General features: G+C 39.3%; 1 protein-coding gene across 7 annotated transcripts in view; it reads left to right on the forward strand.

Annotated features, from left to right (window-relative positions):
• Window positions 1-12,347, forward strand: part of LOC135100634 (ketosamine-3-kinase-like) — a 60,318-nt gene that overhangs the window by 4,278 nt on the left and 43,693 nt on the right. The window lies entirely within an intron of this gene.

Here is a 12,347-nt window from a genome sequence, read left to right on the forward strand (position 1 = left end):
GTAGATTAGGTGCCACCATTCATGGTTTCTGCAAAATAATTCTGACCTTGCTTTATATGGTAGCATTTTAGTTGGAGGTCTGTAAGACACTGGAAAAACTCCATGTCAGCCAGATTGAGTTTTATTTATTTAATTTTTTTTATTTAATTTTTGTATGTAGGAGTGACACTGGCCAAGGGCAACAAATATCTAATAAAAAAAAATGCCCGCTGAAATGCCAGTCCCATAAAAGGGTCAAAGCAGTGGTCAAAAATTGATGGATAAGTGTCTTGAAACCTCCCTCTTGAAGGAATTCAAGTCATAGGAAGGTGGAAATACAGAAGCAGGCAGGGAGTTCCAGAGTTTACCAGAGAAAGGGATGAATGATTGAGAATACCGGTTAACTCTTGCGTTAGAGAGGTGGACAGAATAGGGGTGAGAGAAAGAAGAAAGTCTTGTGCAGCGAGGCCGTGGAAGGAGTGGAGGTATGCAGTTAGCAAGATCAGAAGAGCAGCTAGATATGCAGATAGCTAGAAGACAGCTAGATATGCAACATTGCGGCGGTGAGAGAGAGGCTGAAGACAGTCAGTTAGAGGACAGGAGTTGATGAGACGAAATGCTTTTGATTCCACCCTGTCTAGAAGAGCAGTATGAGTGGAACCCCCCCAGACATGTGAAGCATACTCCATACATGGACGGATAAGGCCCTTGTATAGAGTTAGCAGCTGGGGGGGTGAGAAAAACTGGTGGAGATGTCTCAGAACACCCAACTTCATAGAAGCTGTTTTAGCTAGAGATGAGATGTGAAGTTTCCAGTTCAGATTATAAGAAAAGGACAGACCGAGGATGTTCATTGTAGAAGAGGGGGACAGTTGAGTGTCATTGAAGAAGAGGGGATAGTTGTCTGGAAGGTTGTGTTGAGTTGATAGATGGAGGAATTGAGTTTTTGAGGCATTGAACAATACCAAGTTTGCTCTGCCCCAATCAGAAATTTTAGAAAGATCAGAAGTCAGGCGTTCTGTGGCTTCCCTGCGTGATATGTTTACCTCCTGAAGGGTTGGACGTCTATGAAAAGACGTGGAAAAGAGCAGGGTGGTATCATCAGCGTAGGAGTGGATAGGACAAGAAGTTTGGTTTAGAAGATCATTAATGAATAATAAGAAGAGAGTGGGTGACAGGACAGAACCCTGAGGAACACCACTGTTAATAGATTTAGGAGAAGAACAGTGACCGTCTACCACAGCAGCAATAGAACGGTCGGAAAGGAAACTTGAGATGAAGTTACAGAGAGAAGGATAGAAACCATAGGAGGGTAGTTTGGAAATCAAAGCTTTGTGCCAGACTCTATCTAAAGCTTTTGATATGTCCAAGGCAACAGCAAAAGTTTCACCAAAATCTCTAAAAGAGGATGACCAAGACTCAATAAGGAAAGCCAGAAGATCACCAGTAGAGCGGCCTTGACAGAACCCATACTGGGGATCAGATAGAAGGTTGTGAAGTGATAGATGTTTAAGAATCTTCCTGTTGGGGATAGATTCAAAAACTTTAGATAGGCAGGAAATTAAAGCAATAGGACGGTAGTTTGAGGGATTAGAACGGTCACCCTTTTTAGGAACATGTTGAATGTAGGCAAACTTCCAGCAAGAAGGAAAGGTAGATGTTGACAGACAGAGCTGAAAGAGTTTGACTAGGCAAGGTGCAAGCACGGAGGCACAGTTTCGGAGAACAATAGGAGGGACCCCATCAGGTCCATAAGCCTTCCGAGGGTTTAGGCCAGCAAGGGCATGGAAAACATCATTGCGAAGAATTTTAATAGGTGGCATGAAGTAGTCAGAGGGTGGAGGAGAGGGAGGAACAAGCCCAGAATCATCCAAGGTAGACTTTTTAGCAAAGGTTTGAGCAAAGAGTTCAGCTTTAGAAATAGATGTGATAGCAATGGTGCCATCTGGTTGAAATAGAGGAGGGAAAGAAGAAGAAGCAAAGTTATTGGAGATATTTTTGGTTAGATGCCAGAAATCACGAGAGGAGTTAGATCTTGAAAGGTTTTGACATTTTCTGTTAATGAAGGAGTTTTTGGCTAGTTGGAGAACAGACTTGGCATGGTTCCGGGCAGAAATATAAAGTGCATGAGATTCTGGTGATGGAAGGCTTAAGTACCTTTTGTGGGCCACCTCTCTATCATGTATAGCACGAGAACAAGCTGTGTTAAACCAAGGTTTAGAAGATTTAGGACGAGAAAAAGAGTGAGGAATGTATGCTTCCATGCCAGACACTATCACCTCTGTTATGCGCTCAGCACACAAAGACGGGTCTCTGACACGGAAGCAGTAGTCATTCCGAGGAAAATCAGCAAAATACCTCCTCAGGTCCCCCCAACTAGCAGAGGCAAAACGCCAGAGGCACCTTCGCTTAGGGGGAACCTGAGGAGGGATTGGAGTGATAGGACAAGATAAAGATATGAGATTGTGATCGGAGGAGCCCAACGGAGTAGAAAGGGTGACATTATAAGCAGAAGGATTAGAGGTCAGGAAAAGGTCAAGAATGTTGGGCGTATCTCCAAGACGGTCAGGAATACGAGTAGGGTGTTGCACCAATTGGTCTAGGTCATGGAGGATAGCAAAGTTGTAGGCTAGTTCACCAGGATGGTCAGTGAAGGGAGAGGAAAGCCAAAGCTGGTGGTGAACATTGGTTATTGATGTTAACTTCTAAATAACAAATAGTTTTTAAATAATTTTTCTTTCTTCTAATTCACAGTGATTTTCTAGAAATTAGATCTGTTACCTTTGAGTTGTGGGATCTATACTGGGAACAATGATAAGTAACCAGGTCATAATAATAAAATTGAAATGAATATGTTATAACAGTTAATTAGTGCCTCAGGAGTTTACCTTAATTTTTAGTAAAAAAAAGAAAAATCCTAATCATATAGGTGTTACATTCAATTGTGTGTGTATCACTGGTGTTTGACTCTTACCTTATTAAAGAACAGTTTCCCTAATCTGTTTACATTCTAAATTTTGTTCAGCCCCTAAAAAAAAAAATTCATATGAACCACTTAAACCTTTCATTCCGGTGATCATATATGAACGATTGCATCTGTGTGTCCGTAGAGACGGCAATCGTTCCCGTAATCAAGAATTTTCGTGCCTCAATTTTGAGCTCCAAGCGCAGTTTCTCGAGTCAGATGGCGCGTGGAAGTGTCTGACATCTGTTTCCATCTGTAGTGTTGCCACTAGCTCTGTATATTTAGCGGTAACTAAGCTATTCTCCCATTCTGAGGGTGACACTTGGCAACCCCAGTGACCCGCTGTGTGGAAAGCACCCTGATAAGAGCCAAGGGACCTGATAAGAGCGAAGGACACGGACAGCCTGATAATAGGGAAGGATCTCAGATCCTTCCCTATTATTGTGTGTGTGTGTGTGTGTGTGTGTTCTCCGGGCTGTTTCTGGTTGACGGATCACACAGCAAGATCCTTGATAAGCCATAACTAACCTTTTCAGAGATCACATCGAGCTACAAAGTACATCATTGTATTCAGAAAAATATTAGTATTAGTATTAGTATTCAAAGAGTCTTCTGACAATTTCTAGGTTTATGATTTTTAGCCATCATGGTTTATGGGAAAATAGTTTAATCACCGGAATATAAGGGTTAAATAATCTTGATGAAAATACCTGTGGATAACAATGTCATTTAAGTTCTGACGCTGAAATCTCACACCCAAGCTTATATAGGCCACATTACACACAGGAACTAGTCCTCTGCTTATACTAATAGACATAATTTTCCATTATCATTAATAATTTAGACCCCTTCTACATTCGCAAATTATTCTTGAACATTTTTGCTAATGGTCCCATGTACTTCTGGATTCTAGCACTATTAATAATTTTTGGATCAAAATATTAACAAAGAATTTCTCTTAAAATGCATAATACTATAAGTTCTGGCATATTTTCTCTTAACCTACTGTGTTTTGTGATTGGGATTTAAAAATACATAATACTATAAGTTCTGGCATATTTTCTCTTAACCTACTGTGTTTTGTGATTGGGATTTTTCATGTAACTGGCCCAGGAGAACCTAAGAATATGGTTATTTTTCAGTTACCTTGTAAACCAAGGGTTATTACTCCACACCATCCCCAAATATCAACAACTAATTTAACAATTTAGCTTACAATTTCATTTAATTTTCTTGTTCTTAAGTTTTACTGATTCCAAAAGTACATAAAAATTTTGTTTACATAACTAAAAAGAAAGTTAATTTTTACATTCATGACTGTTCCTCTTGGCTATAAAAATTATTTCATGGGATTATTATTATTTGGATGGTATTATCTTTTTTTCCTTTTTCTAATTTTCCCCATTGCTATTTTGTCCCATGGCAAGTGAGCATGTCTTGATATGCCATGGGAAGGCTAAAAAGGAGACTGGAAAAATATATGTAAAAAGAAAGTTGTGTGTGTTAGTTCTGTGGGATTTAAGGCTGCAAAGTGGTCAGATTTTGAGACAGGAAGTGCAAAATAAGCTGAGGCTAGAAGTGACGCCAAATGTTTGAAATGGAGAGAGCTTAAATGGAGGTTGATCCAACCGAAAGTGGAATTTGGTTGAAAATGGTGGTGTTTGAGGGCACATGAACATAACTGAAGGCATCAGGACCATAGCGGCTCAAATGGAATTACATACAGTAAAATCCCTCTCATCCGGCATTCGAGTATCCGGCAGCTTCAAGTATCCAGCACATTTTTCCCCGAGCCTTAAAATCAATAAAAAATCAATGTGTACTCATAAAATCAATTAAAATTCCCACGCGAGGCATACTTTGTCCCCTCACCACCAAAGCGCACTGCTTTGCGCCATCCGCGGCCCACTGCACTGTGTTTACTCAGTGAGTCAGTTCTGCGTGTGCACTGTTTATTGCCTGACGCCTTCATCATGCCTAAAGTTGTAGAAAAGAGGAAGCGTGTTGTGCTTACACTTAAGCAGCTGATCAGATCAGCTGATCTTTGTTATGGTAAGATGCATGAGTGTAGGGTGGTGATTGTGGACATAATTTCACTTCTATTCAAGTATCCGGTAATATTCAAGTATCCGGCATGTCGGTGGTCCCGTTGATGCCGGATAAGAGGGATTTTACTGTATATCAAGAGAACTGGCAACTCTTCCTCTGTCTAGCTGTGACACTTGCAACACTGTTTTCCAGCTTTGATATGGTTGAAAGTCCTGTATTAGCAAGTGGAGTAACGACTTGGGATTCACATGTTGTGTGTGGTGGTTGAGCCAATGGGCACGTTCGTTCAGGACCAGCTGGGCTCAAGACCGACAAGAGAGAGCCAGCCAGTAGGAGCATGCGATGCGCAGTGCATAACCATCTCTTGCCCAATCAGCGTTTTTCTCTATAAGAAATGCATCACCTGGAGCTAGTCACCACACTGCTTACTAGCCTTTCTCTTGCTTCTTCCCCCAGGCCTGCACAAACCTCGTTCATACCCAATCTTTTCCTGTGACTAACCAGTGCCACCTGTTAATCCTTTGTCACACCAATGTTACTAACTCATTATTTTAATAACTTCCTCTAACATAGCATTCATTCATCCTTGAATTTGTTGCTTCTTTTAAGTAACTAATGTACTGTAGTACCAATACCAATATTTTCTTCTATTTTTGCAATACTCTGATACTTTTCCTTCTTGTAGTTTATTGTATTATTATTACAGTGGAATCTTGGTTACCAAACATCTCCCTTTTCGAACAACTTGGGTATTTAAACAAAAATTTTAACTCATAATTGCTTTGGTTGCCATACCATAATTTGGTTTTCGAACAAAGTTACTTGATTTCAAATGTTACAAGACAGCAAAAGCAGCCATGTATTACTTATTTATAGTTTCTATACAAATTTCCTTCATTGTTTTTATATTTGGAGGAGAGACAGACGGTAAGACAGTAATTCTGTCTTTGAAATAACAATTGAAGAATTTCAATGTAAACAAACAAAATTTGGTGCTTAGGAGTAATCCCGAGCCTCCTGTGGCTCTCTGACCCACAACGCCATCACTACTGCACAATTGCATTTTCCCAGTAGTTTTTTCCAGCAGGAAGATGTTTAAGTGTTATGATCATGTTCATTTTGGCAGTGAGTGGGTTGCTCCTCTCTGTGTTACTCTGTAAGGCTTCCCTCACTATATCTAAGACCTACGTGGTCTAAACAATATCTTTTGATGAGTTTTGTGTCACTAAGTTCATTCAATACATCCTTTCTGGATAAAAAAAAAAATCTAAGCTGGAGATGTTGTGGAGCAGCCATCTTAGCAGTGAAAGTGTCGGTCATTACCCACTGAGACATTACATGGTGAATGGGTGTCTGAGAATGGATTAATCTATTTTACATTGATTCCTCTGGGGAAAATAGTTTCAGTTTTTTAACATTTCGGATTTTGAACGGCATTCAGGAATGAATTAAGTTCGAAAACTGAGGTTTCACTGTATTATTATTGTTATTATTATTATTATTATTATTATTATTATTATTATTATTATTATTATTATTATTATTATTATTGTTATACTACGTTCTTTTTGCTGTTGTGATACCAGGAAAGTGTTAAAACCTCATTATTTACTTTAGGTAAAACATTTTAAGGTTTAAATCCCAGGTCATGTAAACAAAAAATGTACACAAACTTAAAGGGGGTTACATTTTACGTGCCAGTGCACATTGATTCCTATGGGGAAAATAGTTTCAGTTCTTTAACATTTTGGATTTCGAACGGCATTCAGGAATTAATTAAGTTCGAAAACTGAGGTTCCACTGTATTATTATTGTTATTATTATTATTATTGTTTTACTACATTCTTTTTGCTGTTGTGATACCAGGAAAGTGTTAAAACCTCATTATTTACTTAAGGTAAAACATTTTAAGGTTTAAATCCCAGGTCATGCAAACAGAAATGTACACAAACTTAAAGGGGGTTACATTTTACGTGCCAGTGCGCACCCTACAACTTTTTTATTTTTGCTCAAAAAAATTCTGAAGAGCAGGGCTTTCATGTAAGACTTAGGTGAAATTGATATCTTTCTTAGAATTGGTGTTATTGTTGATAAACTTTATTGATATCTTTCTTAGAAGTGGTGTTATTATTGATAAACTTTATATGCAATTTTCTCAATTTGTAAAAAAAAAATGGCACTTGAGTCCCTATGGTTCTGATGCCCTCAGTTATGCTGCGAAGGACTTGCAGATTTCTATAGTGAATGTGAATGTAGAATTAGTAGATGGATCTGAATGTCAGAATTGGTAATGTAAAAGTTCAATGTATATTTGTGTATATGGTGTGTATAGAAGAAATTAAAATGGGAAAGGGATGGAAGGGTTGGTGCTGTTTGGTGGTATGCTTTGGTTACACAACAGATAAAAAGTTGTCAATAGAAATAATTAATTATGTGATTGTCCAAAAATGAAATAGGAAGATTATTGATTTTGAGATTACTGAAAAAAACAGTAGAGGTATGTTTGGCTAATACCTGATTGTGGGGGAGTTGAGAATAGATACATGAAGAATGAGAAAATAAGTGGATTTGGGTGTACTAAGGAAATTTTAAAGGTGAGAGAGTTGAGCTAAAGAGAAAAAGCAATAGAGGGTCAGAAGCTGGAAGATAAGTTGGATGCAGTGAAAGATTTTGGTGATGTGAAGGAAGACTGGCAGCTATTTAATAGTAATGTGATGTAGCATGAGAAGAGTCAGTGGTGGGGACAAGTAAGGGAAGTGATAGGTGGAATGAAATAAGTGTGGCTGCAGCTGAAAACAGACATGTATATAAAGAAGTGATGCTGAGACTGATGGTGTCATATTAGAAATATTAAAAGAAGAGGAACTAGAAAAAGCATTGGATGTGGTACAAAAAGGAATGCAATTGAGTTTTCAATTGAATATCTTTGAAGGACATAAGGAATATGAAAAGGATATGTTGAGTATATAAGAAAATAGAAGAACATGATAATGATTTAGAAGGATGCTATAGGGAAGAGATGGACAGAACATTTTAAAGGTTTGTTGAGTGTAGAGAAGGATAGAGATCCATACAGTGTTACCTTTGGGATGGCACAGATTAATGTGTTGGGAGAGTTACTTAAACAAATCTGACTGTGATGGAGAAAGTGCAGGGTAAGTATGTAAGGTAAAGCAGGGAGTTTCACTTTTGTGTGGTACAATATTTGAAGACTAGTGTGTAACAGTTAACTTGGCATTATCCATGTAGAGTCTTTGTGGAAATTATAGGAGTATACAAATTACAATTAAGTAAAGAATTATTTGATGTTTTTTTTTGCTTTCAGTTCTGCAGACCATAAACAACATTTTCAGAGTGGCCACAACCAAAGATAGGGACTTATCTGAGCAGAATGTAAGATAAGCAGGTTTGATTAGCTTCAACAAATCTAGTGTTGGGAGCTCCCTTAGGGTGGCCAGCATGGTGGTTGGGAGAGGTGATGTGAATACATTCAAGTTTGAAGTATGGATTGGGAAGAGAGCCATACTAATTTAGTGACTGGTATATAAACACTGAGGCTGTGACATCACAGCATATAGATTATTCTGATAGGTGAATCAAATTCACATAGTTATGTCTATATAATAGACATGATAAAGATATTATGTCACTTTAATTATAACAAATTTATCCAAAGTAAAATGCTAACACTCATATTTATCATATATTACAAGGATCATGTGCCCTGTTAGAATCATGAGTTGCAATTTTTTGCAGTCTCCTTCAATAAAGGTGAAAGTTACACAAGTTTGAATATATGTTCTGTAAGAAAATAAATCTATTGAATGTTGCAGGTAGTAAATAGTAAATTGTTGACCTGGAGGGTTAGATATCTATGAATTATCATGAATAAAATAAAGCAATATAAAATGGTTGGGCAGAAATATAGCTAATATGTGATTGTTGTCATATGCTGTGTGATGTCTTCATTTCAAATGCAAATAGAGCATGTCCTGGTACAACACATGTCTGAGCATTGGCATTATAGTGTGCTGTACTCAAGTTTTTGTTAGCCTCATAGATAATACATTATGCACAGAAATTAATATGAAGATTTACTTTGAAGATCTGTATATATATTATTTGTATATCCAATTTGTTGCAAGATGGAAGTGTATTATCTAGAGGATTGTAAAGCCATGTCCACACTATTGGGCAATGCAGAGTGGGTTTCTCTTATTTCCGAAGCAGTGTTACCAGATTAAGTAAAGGTGCAAACCCTTCACTTTTGGACAGAGCCAGCCAGGCTCTGCCCTTACTGGGCAGTGTCTGTCTGTAGTATCTATTCCACATTGCTTGAAAGGTGGTTTGGTTAAGCAGTTAAGGTCATTCAGTAGACTGTAAGTGGACTATGAGGTGTGAGAGCTGTCTTACCATGCCCAGTACTGTGGAGAAGAAAAATAGCCTTGTGTGGGGTAATTCTTGCAGTTTGTGTGAAAAAGCAAAAACAAGTCAGAGCCTAGAGGAGTGTGTGGTGTAAAGAATGGTTGCACAGAAGAGGAAAGTTGTGAAGTATGTGATTCTACTACATAAACTCCATGATGAATATGATTTCATAGCTCTGAGGAAACCTTTAGTGTTTCGTACCACCTACCAGACGAGACGGTTCCTGGTGTTTCATTTATGTTCATGTTCATGTTCATGTTTGCCCGTTGTTTCAATGCTTCTGACGTCACCTCCGTGCCTGCCACTCACCCTTACCAGCTTGTGTATTGGAATGGAATATAGTAATGGTGTTTGCCTGTCATGCACTACCTGATAGTGTGGACACGACTTAAGGTAAATGTGCTGTGCTATTGAGATAGTGTAACAGATGTGAAAGTTGGATGAATTCAATAAGTGTAAGTTAAGATTTTACTAAAGAATATCAGTAAAATAATGACATATTATGTTGGTTTTCCCAGGAGGAGGCAGTAGACACATGCCGAAACAATAATTACTCCCAGTGAGGTCTAAAGCACTGTTCAGGGGGTGCTGTGAACTTATCATTAAACCCAGCTGTGACCTCACTGAACGTTTCCCTTTGTGTCTCACAACACAAAGGAGCAGTCACAGCCTTCCCTCTAAAGACAACTCTCTTCCTTCACACAAAACTACAAGCACCTACCTAATAACACACACCCTTCACTCAAAAATTTCAAAATTATCATGGCGACTCCTACACCAGCCTCGGAGTCCCCATCTGGGGAGAGGACCATAAATGTCCCCAGGTCGGACTGCCTTTCTGTCGATGATCCTAAGTGTCTTGACACCCCCCCCTCAACTTTTTCTTCATTTACTTCTGCAACATTCGCGGTCTAAGATCTAATTTTCAATTTGTAGAACACCACCTCTCCTCTTCTAAACCTCATCTTCTTTTCCTCACTGAAACTCAGGTGTCTGAGGCAACTGACAGTAGTCCCTTTTCTGTTCCCTCCTACTTTCTCTATCCTCATTTTCGATCCAAAGCTGGATGTTGCATTTATGTGCGCAATGACTTAACATGCTCTTGTGCCCACGCTCTTGAATCTTCCGAGTTTTCCACCATCTGGCTACGACTACAGAGTCACTCTCAAATTAAATTTATCTGTGCTGTATATCTCTCACCTAACTCCTCTGACTATAAGAAATTCTTTGACTACTTAACTTCCAAAGTGGAGCACATTCTGACCCTCTTCTCTTTTGCAGAGATCTCCGTTCTTGGAGACTTCAATATTCACCACCAGCTTTGGCTTTCGTCTCCCTTCACTGACCATCCTGGTGAACTACGCTTCAACTTTGCTATCCTCCACAACCTAGAGCAATTGGTGCAACACCCTACTCGTGTTCCTGACTGTCTTGGAGATACGCCCAACATTCTTGACCTTTTCCTGACCTCTAATCCTTCTGCTTATGCTGTCACCCTTTCTTCTCCATTGGGCTCCTCCGATCACAATCTCATATCTGTATCTTGTCCTATCGCTCCAATCCCTCCTCAGGATCCCCCTAAGCGAAGGTGCCTCTGGCATTTTGCCTCTGCTAGTTGGGGGGACCTGGGAAGTATTTTGCTGATTTTCCTTGGAATGATTACTGCTTCCGTGTCAGAGACCCGTCTTTGTGTGCTGAGCGCATAACAGAGGTGATAGTGTCTGGCATTGAGGTGTACATTCCTCACTCTTTTTCTCAACCTAAACCTTCTAAACCTTGGTTTAACACAGCTTGTTCTCATGCTATACATGATAGAGAGGTGGCCCACAAAAGGTATTTCAGCCTTCCATCACCAGAATCTCATGCACTTTATATTTCTGCCCGGAACCATGTCAAGTCTATTCTCCAACTAGCCAAAAACTCCTTCATTAACAGAAAGTGTCAAAACCTTTCAAGATCTAACTCCCCTTGTGATTTCTGGCATCTAGCCAAAAATATCTCCAATAACTTTGCTTCTTCTTCTTTCCCTCCTATATTTCAACCAGATGGCACCACTGCTATCACATCTATTTCTAAAGCTGAACTCTTTGCTCAAACCTTTGCTAAAAAGTCTACCTTGGACGATTCTGGGTTTGTTCCTCTCTCCTCCACCCTCTGACTACTTCATGCTACCTATTAAAATTCTTCGCAATGATGTTTTCCATGCCCTTGCTGGCCTAAACCCTCAGAAGGCTTATGGACCTGATGGGGTCCCTCCTATTGTTCTCCGAAACTGTGCCTCCTTGCTTGCACCTTGCCTAGTCAAACTCTTTCAGCTCTGTCTGTCAACATCTACCTTTCCTTCTTGCTGGAAGTTTGCCTACATTCAGCCTATTCCTAAAAAGGGTGACTGTTCTAATCCCCCCAAACTACCGTCCTATTGCTTTAATTTCCTGCCTATCTAAATTTTTTGAATCCATCCCAACAGGAAGATTCTTAAACATCTATCACTTCACAACCTTCTATCTGATCGCCAGTATGGGTTCCATCAAGGCCGCTCTACTGGTGATCTGGCTTTTCTTACTGAGTCTAAAATCTTTTAGAGATTTTGGTGAAACTTTTGCTGTTGCCTTGGACATATCAAAAGCTTTTGATAGAGTCTGGTACAAAGCTTTGATTTCCAAACTACCCTCCTACGGCTTCTATCCTTCTCTCTGTAACTTCATCTCAAGTTTCCTTTCTGACTGTTCTATTGCTGCTGTGGTAGACGGTCACTGTTCTTCTCCTGAATCTATTAACAGTGGTGTTTCTCAGGGTTCTGTCCTGTCACCCACTCTCTTCTTATTATTCATTAATGATCTTCTAAACCAAACTTCTTGTCCTATCCACTCCTACACTGATGATACCACCCTGCACTTTTTCACGTCTTTTCATAGATGTCCAACCCTTC

Source organism: Scylla paramamosain, chromosome 5, assembly GCF_035594125.1.
Source record: "Scylla paramamosain isolate STU-SP2022 chromosome 5, ASM3559412v1, whole genome shotgun sequence".
NCBI classification, from domain to species: Eukaryota; Metazoa; Arthropoda; class Malacostraca; order Decapoda; family Portunidae; genus Scylla; species Scylla paramamosain.